The 15,074-nt window shown below is 45.0% G+C and overlaps 1 non-coding gene across 1 annotated transcript; it reads left to right on the top strand.

The window, feature by feature from the left end:
• The first annotated feature begins 3,450 nt into the window (after window positions 1-3,450).
• On the top strand, window positions 3,451-3,589 carry LOC114815560. Its single transcript, XR_003763353.1, has one exon. It is a non-coding gene; the product is annotated as a small nucleolar RNA SNORA7 (small nucleolar RNA).
• The last annotated feature ends 11,485 nt before the right edge of the window (window positions 3,590-15,074 follow it).

Raw genomic sequence — 15,074 nt, 5'->3', positions numbered from 1 at the left:
TAATCCCCATTTTACAGATGAGGTAACTGAGGCACCGAGAAGTTGTGACTTGCCCGCAGTCACACAGCTAAGTGGCCAAGTCGGGATTCAAACCCATGGCCTCTGACTCCAAAGCCCGTGCTCTTTCCACTGAGCCATGCTGCTTCTCCAACGATGATAATAATTGTAGTATTTGTTAAGTGCTTACTATGTGCCAGGGATGTTCTAAGTGCTGTAGTAGATAAAAGGTAATAGGGTTGGACACTGTCTCTGTCCCAACTGGGGCTCAGAGTCTTAATTTCCATTTTACAGATGAGGTCACTGAGGCCCAGAGAAGTGAAGTGACTTGCCCAAGGTCACACAGCAGACAAGTGGCAGAGTCAGGATTAGAACCCAGGTCCTCTGACTCCCAGGCCCTTGCTCTAGCTAGTAGGCAACCCACCCAGTGTTTAGAACAGTGTTTGACATGTAGTAAGCACTTCAATACCATATCTTGGAGGAGTGGTGATTAAAGAACTACTTTGAAGTTGGAGAAAGCTGGAATCTGTCACATATGAAGTTATAGAGAGTTCAAGAACGGTAGAGGGAGGTGTGAACAAGAGGTGGGAGAGATGAGAAGAGTCTCACTGAATGGGTTAACCATCACCATCATCGTCATCATAATGGTATTCGTTAAGCACTTAGTATTTACCAAGCCCTGTACTATGTGCTGGGGTAGATAGAAAATAATCAGATTGGACAGAGTCCCTGTCCCACATGGGACTCACTGTCTAAGAGGGACAACAGGTGTGGAATCCCCGTTTTATAAGATGAACAAACTGAGGCACAGAGAGGTGAAGTGACTTACCCAGGGTCATACAACTGGAAAGTAGTGCAGCTGGAATTAGAGGTGGTAGCTGAAGCCACGGGTAATACATAATTTTTTTATACCGAGCCGAGAGACCTAGGATGTGAGAGCCAGAAGAGAAGCTAGTGAAATAAATAGACTGAGAAAGAGAAGCCAAGAAAAGCAACAGGAAACAACAAAAACTCATGAAATTGTTTAGATCTTGCTCCTTCAAGGGACCTGGGTTCTACTCTCAGCTCTGCCACTTGTCTGCTGTGTGACCTTGGGCAAGTCACTTGACTGCTCTGTGCCTCAGCTACTGCATCTGTAAAATAGGGATTAAGACTGTGAGCTCCGTGTGGGACAGGGACGGTGTCCAGCCCTATTTGCTTGTATCCACCCCAGTAATTTAGTACGGTCCCTGACGTATAATAAGTGCTTAACAAATGCCACAATTATTTTTATTATTCTGGGCCCAGGAATAACTGGAAAGAGGCAAGGCATGGGGCTGTGAATATAGAAGTTCGTCCTAAGTCATCATATACTAATTCATATTAATACTAATAATAATAATGACACTTGTTAAACTGCTCTCTCATTCACCCCACATATCCAATCTGTCACCAAAACCTGCCAGTCTCACCTTCACAACTTCACCAAGATCCGCCCTTTCCTCTCCATCCAAACCGCTGCTTTGTTAGTACAATCACTCATCATATCCCAACTGGATTACTGCATCAACATCCTTTCTGATCTCCCAACCTTCTGTCTCTCCCCACTTCAATCTATACTTCACTCTGCTGCCCGGATTATCTTTCTACAGAAACGCTCTGGGCATTTCACCCCACGCCTCAAAAATCTCCAGTGGTTGCCTATCAACCTTTGTATGAAGCAAAAACTCCTAACTATTGGCTTTAAAGCTCTCCATCACCTAACCCTCTTCCTACCTCACCTACCTTCTCTCCTTCTACAGCCCAGCCTGCACACTCCGCTCCTCTGGTGCTAACCTCCTCACTGTACCTCATTCTGCCCTGTCCCGCCGTCGACCCCTGGCACGCATCCAACCTCTGGCCTGGAATGCCCTTCCTCCTCAGATCATCCAAACTAGCTGACTTCCCCCCTTCAAAGCCCTACTGAGAGCTCACCTCCCCCAGGAGGCCTTCCTATACTGAACCCCCCTTTTCCTCTGCTCCTCCTCCCCTCCCCATTGCCCCAATCCCTCCTTCACTCTGCTCCTCCTCCCCATCCCACAGCACTTGTGTATATATGTACACATTTATTATTCTATTTATTTTATTAATGATGTATATATATATCTATAATTATATTTATTTTGATGCTATTGATGCCTGTCTACTTGTTTTGTTTTGTTGTATCTCTCCCCACTTCTAGACTGTGAGCCCATTGTTGGGTAGGGATTGTCTCTGTTGCCGAATTGTACTTTCCAAGCGCTTAGTACAGTGTTCTGCACACAGTAAGCACTCAAAAAAATGAATGAATGAATGAAAATAAAGAAGGTGAGTTCAGTTTTAAACATATTGAGCTGGAGATATTGGCAGGACATCCACATAGAACTCTCCTAGAGCTAGGGAGATATGCAAGATTGCCAAGAAGTGTACTCAGGGGTAAGGAAGTAGGTTTGAGATTCCTCTGCATAGAGGGGTTTGTGGAAAAGGGGGAACCAAATGAGTTCCCTGAGGAAGTGACTGTCTATGGAGAAAAGAAGGGGGCCCAGAACTGGAGCCTGGCGACTCCCACAGTTAAGGGGTGGGAGGCAGAGAGAGCCCTGATCAAAGAGACCAAGAAGGATTGGCTAGATAACTAGGGGAGAATCAAGAGAGAATTGTGTCAGGAAAACCATAGTTAGGCTTTCAAGGATTTATATTCATGTATGTCTCCACCTCTGGACTGTAAGCTTGTTGGGGGCAGGGAAAATATCCACTAACTCTGTATTATAGTCTTCTAAGTGCTTAGTACAGTGCTCTGCACACAGTAAGCTCTCAATAATAATAATGATGGTATTTATTAAGCACTTACTATGTGCCGAGCATTGTTTTCAATGAATACCATTGATGATGATAACACAGTGGCTAGAGCACGGGTCTGAAGGTCAGAAGGTCATGGCTTCTAATTTTGGCTCCACCACTTGTCTGCTGTGTGACCTTGGGCAAGTCGCTCCACTTCTCTATGCCTCAGTTACCTCATCTGTAAAATGGGGAAGAAGACTGTGAGCTCCACATGACACAGGGACTGTCCCCCTTCCGATTTGCTCATAACCACCCCAGCACTTAGTGCAGTGCCTGGCACACTGTAAGCACTTAACAAGTACCAAAATTATTATTATGATGATGAGTGGTCCACAGGGCCAAAGGAAGCTGAGAGTTAGAAGGGGATTAGGATAGAGTAGCATCTGTTAGGTTTGATTAAAAAAGGAAGACACTGAAGAGGACAGATTTAGAGAGTGAAGGGGAAGGAAATCAGATTGTAGAGGGGCCAGAAGGGATTTGGAGGAGAGGAAGGGGATTGATGGGTGTCGACAACCCATTAGAGGAATTTGGACAGGGATGAGAGAAGGGAAAAAAGGGAATAGCAGGATGGTGCAGTGAGATCCAGAGAATAATAATAATTGTGGCATTTGTTAAGTTCCCCTCTCATGGTCCGCATCTGGAGATTTTCCAGCACTCTACCAGTCTCGGCTATGGGAGGGACAGTCAAGCAGGGGCTTACCCATTCCATTCCTAGCTTGGGCAGTGGCTAGTGAGCGGAAGGCAGTCTGCTACAAGTCAAACCTCACACGTGCTGGGCAGCAGTGGCATAGGAGAGAGTCGAGGGTGGAGAGTCAAGTTTACTATGTGGAAGGAGGCAATGAGAAACCACTTTTGGATTTTTACCAAGAAAAGTCTGTGGATCCACTACCAGAACAATTGCAGATTCTGGGAGAGATGAATCCGTGGTGTCACTATGGGTCGGAAGCGAGTCGACAGCATAAGACAAATTTGTTAAATGCTTCATATGTGACAGGCACTGAACTAAGCGCTAGGATGGATATAAGCAAATTAGGATGGACACATTCCCTGTTCCTCATGGGGCTCACAATGGCTAATCCCCATTTTACAAATGAGATAACTGAGGCACAGAAAAGTGAAGTGACTTGCCCAAGCTCTCGCAGCAGACCATTGGTGGAGGTGGGATTAGAATCCAAGTCCTTCTGACTCTCAGGCCCATGCTCTATCCACTAGGTCATGCTGCTTCTTTTTTCAGATGGGGAGACGAGGGTGTATTGAAGGTAGAGAGGAGGGAACCACCCAAGAGCGAGTGTGGAAGCCAGAGATCAGAGCGGGAAGAAGAGGAGTGCCTGTTTATAGAAAGTAGGAAGGCATGGGGTTGATTTTGAAAGCAGGAAGGAGATCTCCTCTTGGGAGTTGGCCCAGAAGGATGAGAGCATGGATGAGGGCATGGAAGGGAGCTGGAAAGGAGGAGAGGAGCAGATGAGGCAGGGATCATGTCAGACAGTTCCTATTTTGTCACCAAAGTGGAACGTAGGGATAAGGGATTCAGAGACTTCAGAAAGATGATGAGGCTAAAATAGAATCAGAAATCAGCCCCATTTGGGCAAGAGGCGAATCTACATTAGCCCAGCCAAGCCAGGTGTGTGGACACATCTGTCAGCCCCAAATCAGTCTCATCCACTGTGCAAACACACACCCAGGAACTTCCCACCAGATAGAAGGGACAGCTAAAGGGAAGACAATAACCGAGGCAGGCCGGAAGGAAGAGGAATGGCCCAGCGTCAAGGTGGCAGTAGCTGACTCTTCGGATCATAGACCCAGACACGATATGCACATGGGCCCTTGGTTACCAAGAGAGATGACAGATTCCTCAGAATTCTTGACTCAGCACACAGGTGAAAAATAGCCATCTTAAATGTCAGGGGGTTGGAGGAAGGTTTCTTTTTTCCTCATACCCTTAAAATCTATCTTTGGTGCCAGAGGCTCCATCAGGCAAATGAGCGCAGAGCAGAGTAAACAGCCTGACTAGACCTGGACCTCTCACCAGAGGCCTGGCAACCTTTCAAATTCCTACCGCCTCCGACATTGCTCTGCTTCTTTCAAATCACGGAAACCAGAGGGACCATTTACGATGCTGTGAAACTCGGCCTCTTTTTGGAAGATTGACAGGGATCAAGTTGTTTGGCATCTCAGGACCGGGGCTTTTTTTCTTGTAGCTGAGAGAGGTTGGTCTGGGGTGCGGCAGGGTAGGGTGGGGAGAGGGGTGAAGAGAGAATTAGGAAACGGAATCTCAGCTGACCTGGGGAAAGAAAATAAGTTCCACTGTCAGTTTTTGTTTACCATTAAAGCCACACAGCAAATGATAGCACCTGTCATCTCCATTTACCCAGGTCCTGAATAAGATGTGGAATAAACTGCCTCGCCTTAAGATTCCCTGACAGAGAAGCAGTGTGGCTTAGTGGAAAAAGCACAGGAGTGGAATTCGGAAGACCCAGGTTCTAATTCTGGCTATATCACTTGTCTGCTGTGTGAAATCTTGGTCAAACCATTGAACTACTCTGAGGCACAGTTTCCTCATCTTCAAATTAGGGATTAAATACCTGCTAATGATAATAATAATCATTCAGATATTTGTTAAGCACTTACGATGTGCAGGCACCATCCTAAGCACAAAGAAGTGAAGGGACTTGCAAGTAGACAAGTGGTGGAGCAACGATTAGAACCCAGGACCTTCTGACTCCCAGGCCTGTGCTCTATCCACTATGCTAGGCTGCTTCTGTTCTACTGTTCTAATAGGACTAATAATAATGATAACTGTGGCATTTGTTAAGCACTGCATAAAACAGTGGAGAAGATACAAGTTAACCAGATCCCACTTGGGGCTCACAATATAAGTGGGAGAAGAGACCGTGAGCAGTCGTATTACTACTCCAGTTCTTAGTACAGCACGTGGAGCATAGTAAGGTGCTCTTATCGAGCTTTAGTGTTTGCAAAGCACTGTACTAAGCGCTTGGAAGAGTGCACTACAACAGAGTGGGAAGATACGTTCCCTGCCCACAAGGAGATTACAGTCTAGAAGCTCAAAGAACGTCACTAGTAAAGGAGAGATCTGACACTATTATGCTGGCTGGGAGTTGTGGGGAAGCAGACGAGATGGTGGTATACCCAGGATGGGAAGGGGATGGGGCTAGTGTAAACTATTCTCCTAGGGAAAATCATCAGGGCTTTGGACTTACTGGGTATGAGCAACTGGAGGTAAAGTAACAGCCAGTTACACCCAAACAAAAAATTGGCATCTGATTTTTCTTTGTAAATTATGTCCTGAGTAAAGATCCTCTTCTGTATCAAGTTTGGGGGATGATGTCTGTTTGCCCATCATGGACTAAGGGACAGGAATGTTATCCCCACTTTAGGCAAAATGGGAATAAAGTAAAAAGGAATGGGCCAGGTGGGTGCCAACAAGACAAAGATAAGGGAAAACTGAGAAAGGAAGGAGTTTCACCTAGTGAGAAGCAGTGTGGCCTAGTGAATGGAGGCCTGGGAGTTAGAAACACCTGGGTTGTAATCTGAACTCCATCCCTTGTTTGACGTGTGTCTTTGGGCAAGTCACTTCACTTTCTATGCCTCAGTGAGGATTAGGACTGTGAGACCTGTGTGGGATGGGGACTGTGTCTAATTCTTGTGCTTAGTACAGTTCCTGGCACATGGTAAACAAAAAGCAGTGTGGCTTAGTGGAAAACAGCCCAGGCTTGGGTGTCAGAGGTCATTGGTTGTAATCCCGCTTCTGCCACTTGTCAGCTGTGTGACTTTGGGCAAGTCACTTCACTTCTCTGGGCCTCAGTTCCCTCATCTGTAAAATGGAGTTGAAGCCTGTGAGCCCTACGTGGGACACCCTGATTAGCTTGTAACTACCCCCGCGCTTAGAACAGTGCTTTGCACATAGTAAGTGCTTAACAAATGCCATTATTATTACTATTACCATTAAAAAAAGAAGAGTGGGAAAAGGGAAGAAGGGAAAGAGAAAGGAGGAAAGGAAAACAGAAGAAAGGAGAAAGGGAAAAGATAGAGGGAGAAATAAGAAGTAAAGTGTTCTTCACACACTAAATGCTCAATAAATACGATTGATTGATGGATGGCTTGTTTGAGGAGGGAGGGGTGGAGAGATGTTGGGCTAGAGAAGTAGGACAGGAACTCAGAATTTTTTTAGACTTCTCTAGATTTCTAGATTTCCTCTAGGCTGTAAGCTCGCTGTGGGCATAGAAACAGGCCTACCAACTCTGTGGTATTGTATTCTCCCAAGCTCTAAGTACAGTGTTCTGCCCACAGTAAGTACTCCATAAATAATAATGATGGTATTTGTTAAGCACTTACTATGTGCCAAGCACTGTTCTATGTGCTGTTCTAAATGCCACTGATGATTGATTGATTTCTGCTGAAATTCTTTGAAGGAAATAGAGGTTATTCAGAAGGACTCTGACCTCAAAAGTTTTTTTTTTCTTTTTCAATTTAGTAATCGTGGGTTTGGAGGGGACGTTGGGTCATGGGTAGAGAACCTGGCCCCAGAATAGGAATAAAGAATCAGTTTCCATGACTATTTTTCAAGATGGAGAAGCATAAACAGTGGGGTATCTCAGGGGTAGTGACAGGATCATAAGGGACCATGTAGCCTGGTGGAAGGGCTGCAGGAATAGGATCTAATCCCATCTCTGCTGTGTGACCTTTGGTAAATCACTTAACCTCTCTGGGCCTCAGTTTCAGTTAATCTGTAAAATGGGAATTAAATATTTGTTACTCCTCCCCCTGAGACTATGAGCCCATGAATTGGGTGGATCTGATTGTATTGTATCAAAATCCTTGGTAGATAGGGCTTAACGTGGCCTAGTGGATAGAGGATGGGCCTGGGAGTCAGAAGGACCTGGGTTAATAATAATAATAATGTTGGTATTTGTTAAGCGCTTACTATGTGCAGAGCACTGTTCTAAGCGCTGGGTAATCCTGGCGCTGCCACTGGTCTGCTGTGTGACTTTAGGCAAGTCGCTTCTCTGTGCTTCAGTCCTCTCACCTGTAAAATGGGGATTAAGACTGTGAGCCCCAGGTGGGACAGAGACTGTGTCCTACCTGATTAATTTGTATCAACCCCAGGGCTTAAGACAGACCTTGACACATAGTAAGCACTTAACAAATAGCATTATTATTATTGTTATTAATAATAACTACCATTATCATTGTTACTATTAGGACCAATTTTGTTTCACATCTTCAAAAATTATTGCAATCTCCTCAAGGTCAAGGGTAATATCTCCTACCTCTGTTTTAGGTCCCAAACACCTTCCATCACCTCAAACTTAATATGGCTAAAACTGAAATTCTTATCTTCCCACCTAAACCCTCTTCTCCTGTGTGGTGAGCGAGAGTGACTCCATCTTGTATTATTTGACCCCAGGAGCAACAAGGCCAAAGGACAATTTAGAGGAGAAACTGTATTACCTTTCTGAGGAGTTTTGAGGACCTGAATGGTTGGAGAGGAAATGAATTGTTTCGCAGAGGGCTTAAGGAGGGACTAAATTGTTCTGCTGGGCAGGAAAAGAACTGCTGGATGGGGTTAAGGAGGAATAAGTCTGGGGAGAGTAACTGGTAACTTGAGCGGAAGACAGCAAGCAATCCTGTGCAGCCCCCCTGCTGCAAACCACTCAGAACAACGGATATAAGGAGGAAAGAACTGGCCCCCTTTGCCTGGCATGGAGCCACCTAAGTCATGCACTGTAGTTGCTGCAGCCCAGCACCTAAGACTTGAACCAGGACGACGAGAAGCTGTGGGCAGTCCGACGCCTTGAAACTCCTCCAACGTGGGATGATCTTCATCAAGATTTGGGGAAAGCCAGTTGGATTGATAACTCCAGGTGTTGTGTATTTTGTCTCTGTGTGTGTGTGCACACGTGCTTATGCACCTAACCCCTCCTTTAATAAAATAAAGCTTTCCACAGTAACAGTGGTGTCTGGTTTTACTTTTTGGAACCTATCATTTAAACTCTCTAATTAATAAGGGAGTCAAATCTGTGGTTAAGGGCTCGTAGGTTTAGCTCCTGATATTGTGGGGGAGCAATACCTGGCAGGGTTCATGACATCCCACTCACTTTCCCATCACTGTTGATGGCACCACCATCCTTCCTGTCTCACATGCCCATAACCTTGGAATTAATAACGATAATAATAATAATAATAATGGTATTTCTTAAGCACTTACTATGTGCCAAGCAGTGTTCTAAGCCCTGGGGTAGATACATGCTTATCAGTTTGGATGTAATCACGGTTCCACATGGGGCTTACAATCTTAACTCCCATTTTACAGAGGAGGTAGCTGAGGCACAGAGAAGTGAAGTGACTTGCCCAAGGTCACAGCAGACAAGTGGTAGTGGCAGCATTAGAACCCAGGTCCTTCTGGCTCCCAGACCCATGCACTAGACCACAGATTACTCTGTCAGCAGGTTTAGCTGAAGGTGGTTAGGATCATTTAACGTGGCAGAGGAGGGGAGACTGTCAAGCTGATCTGTAAATTGTCTTCAGAGAATGGCCCAGATATTTAAACAGTTTTGTAACCCAAAATCAGCTAATACTTTATAAGGTTCTGTCATGCAATACCCACCACTCAGAATGTCCCTGCATTTCAAAGCATATTCACTAAAAATGAAAACAACAATGTCAAGGGATAGAAATATTTATGTCTCCTAGAAAGTCACTGTTTTGAAACTTCATGTTCACTCTGCATTTTTAAAAGGACTGAAGGCAGAAATAAAGTATTTTGGTAAGTTTCTCATTTGTTTCAAGGAATGAACCACATAACTTGAATTAAACTTTGTGTTCTTCATCATTTTCTTGAAATCTTCCTTGATTTGCATTATTTTGTTTTTCTTTTCCTAATGTTCTTTCTCTGCCCCAGTCCTCACATTCTGATCAAAAACCTGTTTCCTTTCATTTTCCTTGACTCCTCTCTCACACTCCACCGGCATATTCAAGCCATCAGTAAATCCTGTCAGTTCTACCTTCACAACATTTCCAAAATCTGCCCCTTCCTCTCTGTCCAAACTGATGCAAGTACTTATCCTATCCCGCCTTGATTATTGTACTGGCACCCTTGCTGACCTCCCTGCCTCCAGTCTCTCCCCACTCCACTTCATACTCCATTCTGCTGCCTGAGTCATTTTCTTTCAAAAACATTCAGAGCATGTTTCTCCACCCCGCAAGAAACTCCAGTGGTTTCCCATCCACCTCCGCATCAAACAAAAACTTCTCACCACTGGCTTTAAAGCACTCCATCACCTTGCCCCCTCCTACCTCACCTCACTATTCTCCTACTACAACCTAGCCCAGACACTTCATTCCTCTAATACTAAGCTTTTCACTCTCGATCTCATCTATCTTGCTGCCGACCTCTTGTCCACATCCTACCTCTGGCCTGGAACTCCCTCCCTCCTCATATGAGACAACTAATTGCTCTCCCCCACTTCAAAGCCTTATTGAAGGCACATCTTCTTCAAGAAGCCTCTCCTCTTCTCCCACTCCCTTCTGCATCACTCTTACTTGCTCCTTCATTCATCCTCCCTCCCATCCCCACAGCACATAAGTATATATCTGTAATTTATTTATTTATTTCTATTCATGTCTGTCTAGACTGTGAGCAAATTGTGGGCAGGAATGTGTCTGTTGTTATATTGTACTCTCCCAAGTGATTAGTACAGTGTTTTCCACACAGGAAGTGCTCAATAAATATGATTTAATGAATGAACTAGTACAGTGCACTGCACACAATAGGAACTCCGAAAATGCCCCAGATGATGATGATCTGAGAGAGAGTGTACAGTGAAATCTCCAGGTTTTTATGACATGCCAGGGAGGTAGGGCTAAAACTCAGGGACACTCACAAAGCTGACGTGCAGACATGAAGAATGAAAGGTGAACTTCAGGATGAGAAAATGAAAAATCCTGCCACTGGGGAAAAATGATCCAAATTACGGTTGCCTCGTGATCGGCTCAGAGAAGCAGCATGGCATAGTGGATAGAGCACTTGCCATTGTTCTTGTCTGTCCATCTCCCCCGATTAGACTGTAAGCCCATCAAACGGCAGGGACTGTCTCTATCTGTTGTTCATCCCAAGCGCTTAGTACAGTGCTCTGCACATAGTAAGCGCTCAATAAATACTATTGAATGAATGAATGAATGAAAGGTGTTCAACCTACGAACACTTAACCACAGATTTGACTCTCTTATTAATTAGGGAGTTTAAATGATATGTTCCAGAAGTAAAACCAACACCTCTGTTACAGTGGAAAGCTTTATTTTGCTAAACCAGAGGTTAGTGGATAGGGCCTGGGATTCAAAAGGACATGAGTTCTAATCCCATGCACCACTTGTCTGCTGTGTGAACGTGGGTAAGTCATCTCACTGCTCTATACCTCCGTAATCTCATCTCTAAAATGAGGATTACGACTGTGAGCCCCATGTGGGACAGGGATTGTGTCTGACCTGATTTGCTTGTATCCATCCCGCTCTTAGTACTGTGTCTGGCACATAGTAAGCACTTAACAAATGCCATAATTATTATTACTAGCTTCCAGTTAAGACTCAAGAAAAAGAACTGAGTCCATTTGGACAGTCTTTTCAAACCATGTGTCCAATGAGCAGTGACCACCAAGTGGATATCCAAATTTTGCACAGCAACAAGAAGATCAGAGATAAAACATCAGACACCCCACTTTAGCACCCTCTCATTCCTGCTTTATCCTGTCTACTGATTTTCATTCTCTAGAGCGAGTCAGATTTCTTTCCAGTGATTCAGACTTGGTTGGCCATGTAGAAACCAGTATTTACAAGCCGAAGGTGAAATGGACCAGCAGGAGTTCTCATTCTCGGCGGGTGGCCACGACTGGCTTCTTAATTCCATTTCTGAATGGTTGTTGAAGGGCAGGAAGCCAAACAGGAGAGAGCTCTTGAGGACATCCACATTTAAGGCCCTCACCCGATTTTCCCCACCCCCACATTCATTCTAGCAGCAGTGGGAGCCCAAGAGGGAAAGCAGCGGTTTAAAAATATTGTCACTTTCCTGGCCACAACCATTTCTGGGAGAGTGAACTGAGTCCTTATAGTGCTGCCAGGAAGGGTGAGACTCCAGCCGCCTGTTGCCATTCAGAAGTGCCCATAGGTTGCTCATGTTCACTGCTGGCCACTTGGTAGTCTGTATTTATAGGAATTTATAAATGCAGCTGACGTTGAGGAGCAAAAGTTTGTGAATGAAATGGTTAGAGACCAAAAAAATTTAGAAATGCATGACAAATGCTATCAGAAATCTTTCAATACCTTTTGAACTAGTAGGAAAGTAAACTCCATTCATTCAATCGAATTAATTGAGAGCTTAGTGTGCACAGAACACTGTACTAAGCACTTGGGCGAGTAAAATTTAACAATAAACCGACATATTCCCTGCCCACAGTGAGCTTACAGTCGGGGGGGGGGGGACGGACAGACTTTAATATAAATAAATAAATGAATAACAGATACATACATAAATTCTGTGGGACTGGAAGGGGAGATGAATAAGTGGAGCAAGTCAGGGCAACGCAGAAGGGAGTGGGAGAAGAGATTAAAGGGGCTTTATCAGGAAAGGCCTCTTGGAGGAGATGGGCCTTGAAGAGACTTTGAATGTGGGGAGAGTCATTGTGTGTCAGATTTGAGAAGGGAGGCTGCTCCAGGCCAGAGGAAGGAGGAAGGAGAGAGAGGTCAGCGGCAAGGTAGATGAGATCGAGGAACAACAAGAAGGTTAGCATTAAAGGAGCGAAGTGTGTGGGCTGGGTTGTAGTAGAAGTATCAAGGTGAGGTAGGAGGGGGCGAGGTGATTTGAGTGCTTTAAAGCCAATGATGAGGAGTTTTTCTTTGATGCAGAGGTGAATGGGAAACCACTGGAGTTTCTTGAGAAGCAGCAAGGAAGGAAGGAAGAGAAAGAAGGAAGGAAGAGAAGGAGGGAGGGATGGAGGAAAAAGGCAGGAAGAAAAGAGGGAGAAAGGAAAAGGAGGGACGGAAGAAGAGAAGGTGGAAGGAGGGGAGAAGGAAAGAAGGACAGAAAAGAGGGCGGAAAGGAGTGAGAGAAGGAGAAGGAGGAAGGGAGGGAGGAAGATAAACATTTTAGCCCTGCAAGGCAAAGTTAGACCACTCGTTCTTCTGACATATCTCCCAACCTCCTAATACAGAGCACTGCTCTTAGAAGACACTCAGTAAATATCTCTACTACTACTACTCCCCACTTCTAGACCGTGAGGCCGTGAGGGATTGTCTATATTTGTTGTTGAATTGTACTTCCCAAGCACTTAATACAGTGCTTTGCACAGAGTAAGTGCTCAATAAATTTGATTGAATGAATGAAAGAATGAATACTACAGAAATAATTTGGGCACATTCCCAGTGGCTTGTGAGGAAGGTGTTGTTTTCACTCTTTTCTGAAAACAAAATGCACAGCAGCAGCTTCAACCGCCCGACATATCTTCCCCAGCAACTAGTGACATCACCATGGGCCCCAACAATCGCCAGAAGCCCACCACCCATGAGCTTCTGCTCAGAGGATAGCATCAGGAGTTGATGAAAGGCATCCCCTCAAACCTCCAGAATAGATTTTGCCTCTTCTTTTCTTTCCAATCTTTGGAGTTTCTCACCTACTCATGGGCCACTATCAAAGAAGCCCAGAATTTCTTTCACAATGCCTTGAGGGAAGAATCACTCATTTCATTTACCAAATGATTTCCTACATGGAAATGCAGTAGCCCAGCTAGTCCTTAAAGTGGTTATGCTTTGCTGAATTACTACCACAGGCCTACGTGGGTAAACTTGGTATTTAGCTGGCTAAGCTGGCTTTGAGACCCTTGGACCCAAATCAGTGTGGTCTAGTGGCTAAGGCATGGGCCTGGGAGTCAGAAGGACTAGAGTTCTAATCCCAGCTCCACTGCGTGTCTGCTGTCTGACCTTAGGCAAGTTCCTTAACTTCTCTGTGATTCAGTTACCTCATCTGTAAAATGGGGATTAAGACTGTGAGCTCCATCTGTGAGCCCCATGTGGTACATGGACTTCGTCCAACCTGATACACTTATATCTAACCCAGTGCTTAATACAGTACTTGGCACATAGTAAGCGCTTAGTAAATACCATTTTTAAAAAGCAGAAGCATGAACTGATGGAAAGAACCTGGGCCTGGAAGTCAGAGGTCCTGGGTTCTGATCCTGGCTCTGATATTTGCCTACTTTGAAACCTTGGACAAGTCCCTTAACTTCTTTGTGCCTCAATTTCCTCATCTGTAAAATGGATTGTAGATGAAATAAAAATTCTCTCTCCCCCGTAGACTGTGAGACTCTTGTGGGACAGGGACTGTGTCCAAGCTGGTTATCTCTTACCTATCCCACTTCTTAGTTCAGGGTTCGGCACACAGTAAGCACTTAAATACTACCATCATTATTTCTCCTACAAGCAAAGGGTTGGAGTTTGGCTGCAAAGGAGACAGCAATGAGAGTTCCAGGGATTATCAGCAATTTAGGAGTCTTAGTTCCCTCCCCAACCATAGTGGACTGGACTGATGCATTCCCAGGTTTTGTGTGTATCGCTGGGACTCCAGATCTGGTGGGGACCATTTGACTGGAAATAAAATGGAATTTCCACCTGGATGATGTCTTCTTGACTGGGGTCCTGAAAAGCAGCACCCAGACTCTAACTGCTAAACTGTGGAATGGGAAAAAGTTCTAGTATTTGGGTTCTGCCCTGATTAGTCCCTGCTTCCCCAGTGGGAAAAGGGAAAGCTTCTCAGCACACCCCAACACAGGTCCATCACACTGTCTCCCCAGGATCCTCTAGAATACAAGCTTGTTGTGGGCAGGGAATATGTCTGTTTATTGTTATAGTGTACTCTCTCAAGCACTTAATATGGTGCTCTGCACATCGTAAGTGCTCTGGAAATATGATTGAATGAATGAATAAATCCCACCTGGGCTCTTCTCCGCATCACTGAGGAGCCTCCATCTTGACTTGCCCCCCTCTACTCTGGTTGGACAGAGAGAATCAGCAGCAGCCTGGGACCGCTTCCACAAACCTCAGGAAGATCACGGTGTCAGCTACCGTAGTGGGAAACAGTATGGCCTAATGGAAAGAGCACAGGCCTGGGAATCAGAGAAGGTGGGTTTTAATCCCTATTCAGCCACGTATCTGCTGTGTGACCTTGGGTAATTCACTTC

Source organism: Ornithorhynchus anatinus, chromosome 1 (genome assembly GCF_004115215.2).
Source record: "Ornithorhynchus anatinus isolate Pmale09 chromosome 1, mOrnAna1.pri.v4, whole genome shotgun sequence".
In the NCBI taxonomy this organism is placed as follows: Eukaryota; Metazoa; Chordata; class Mammalia; order Monotremata; family Ornithorhynchidae; genus Ornithorhynchus; species Ornithorhynchus anatinus.
The sequence above is the reverse complement of the archived record's forward strand: the minus strand, read 5'-3'. Positions and strand labels throughout refer to the sequence as shown.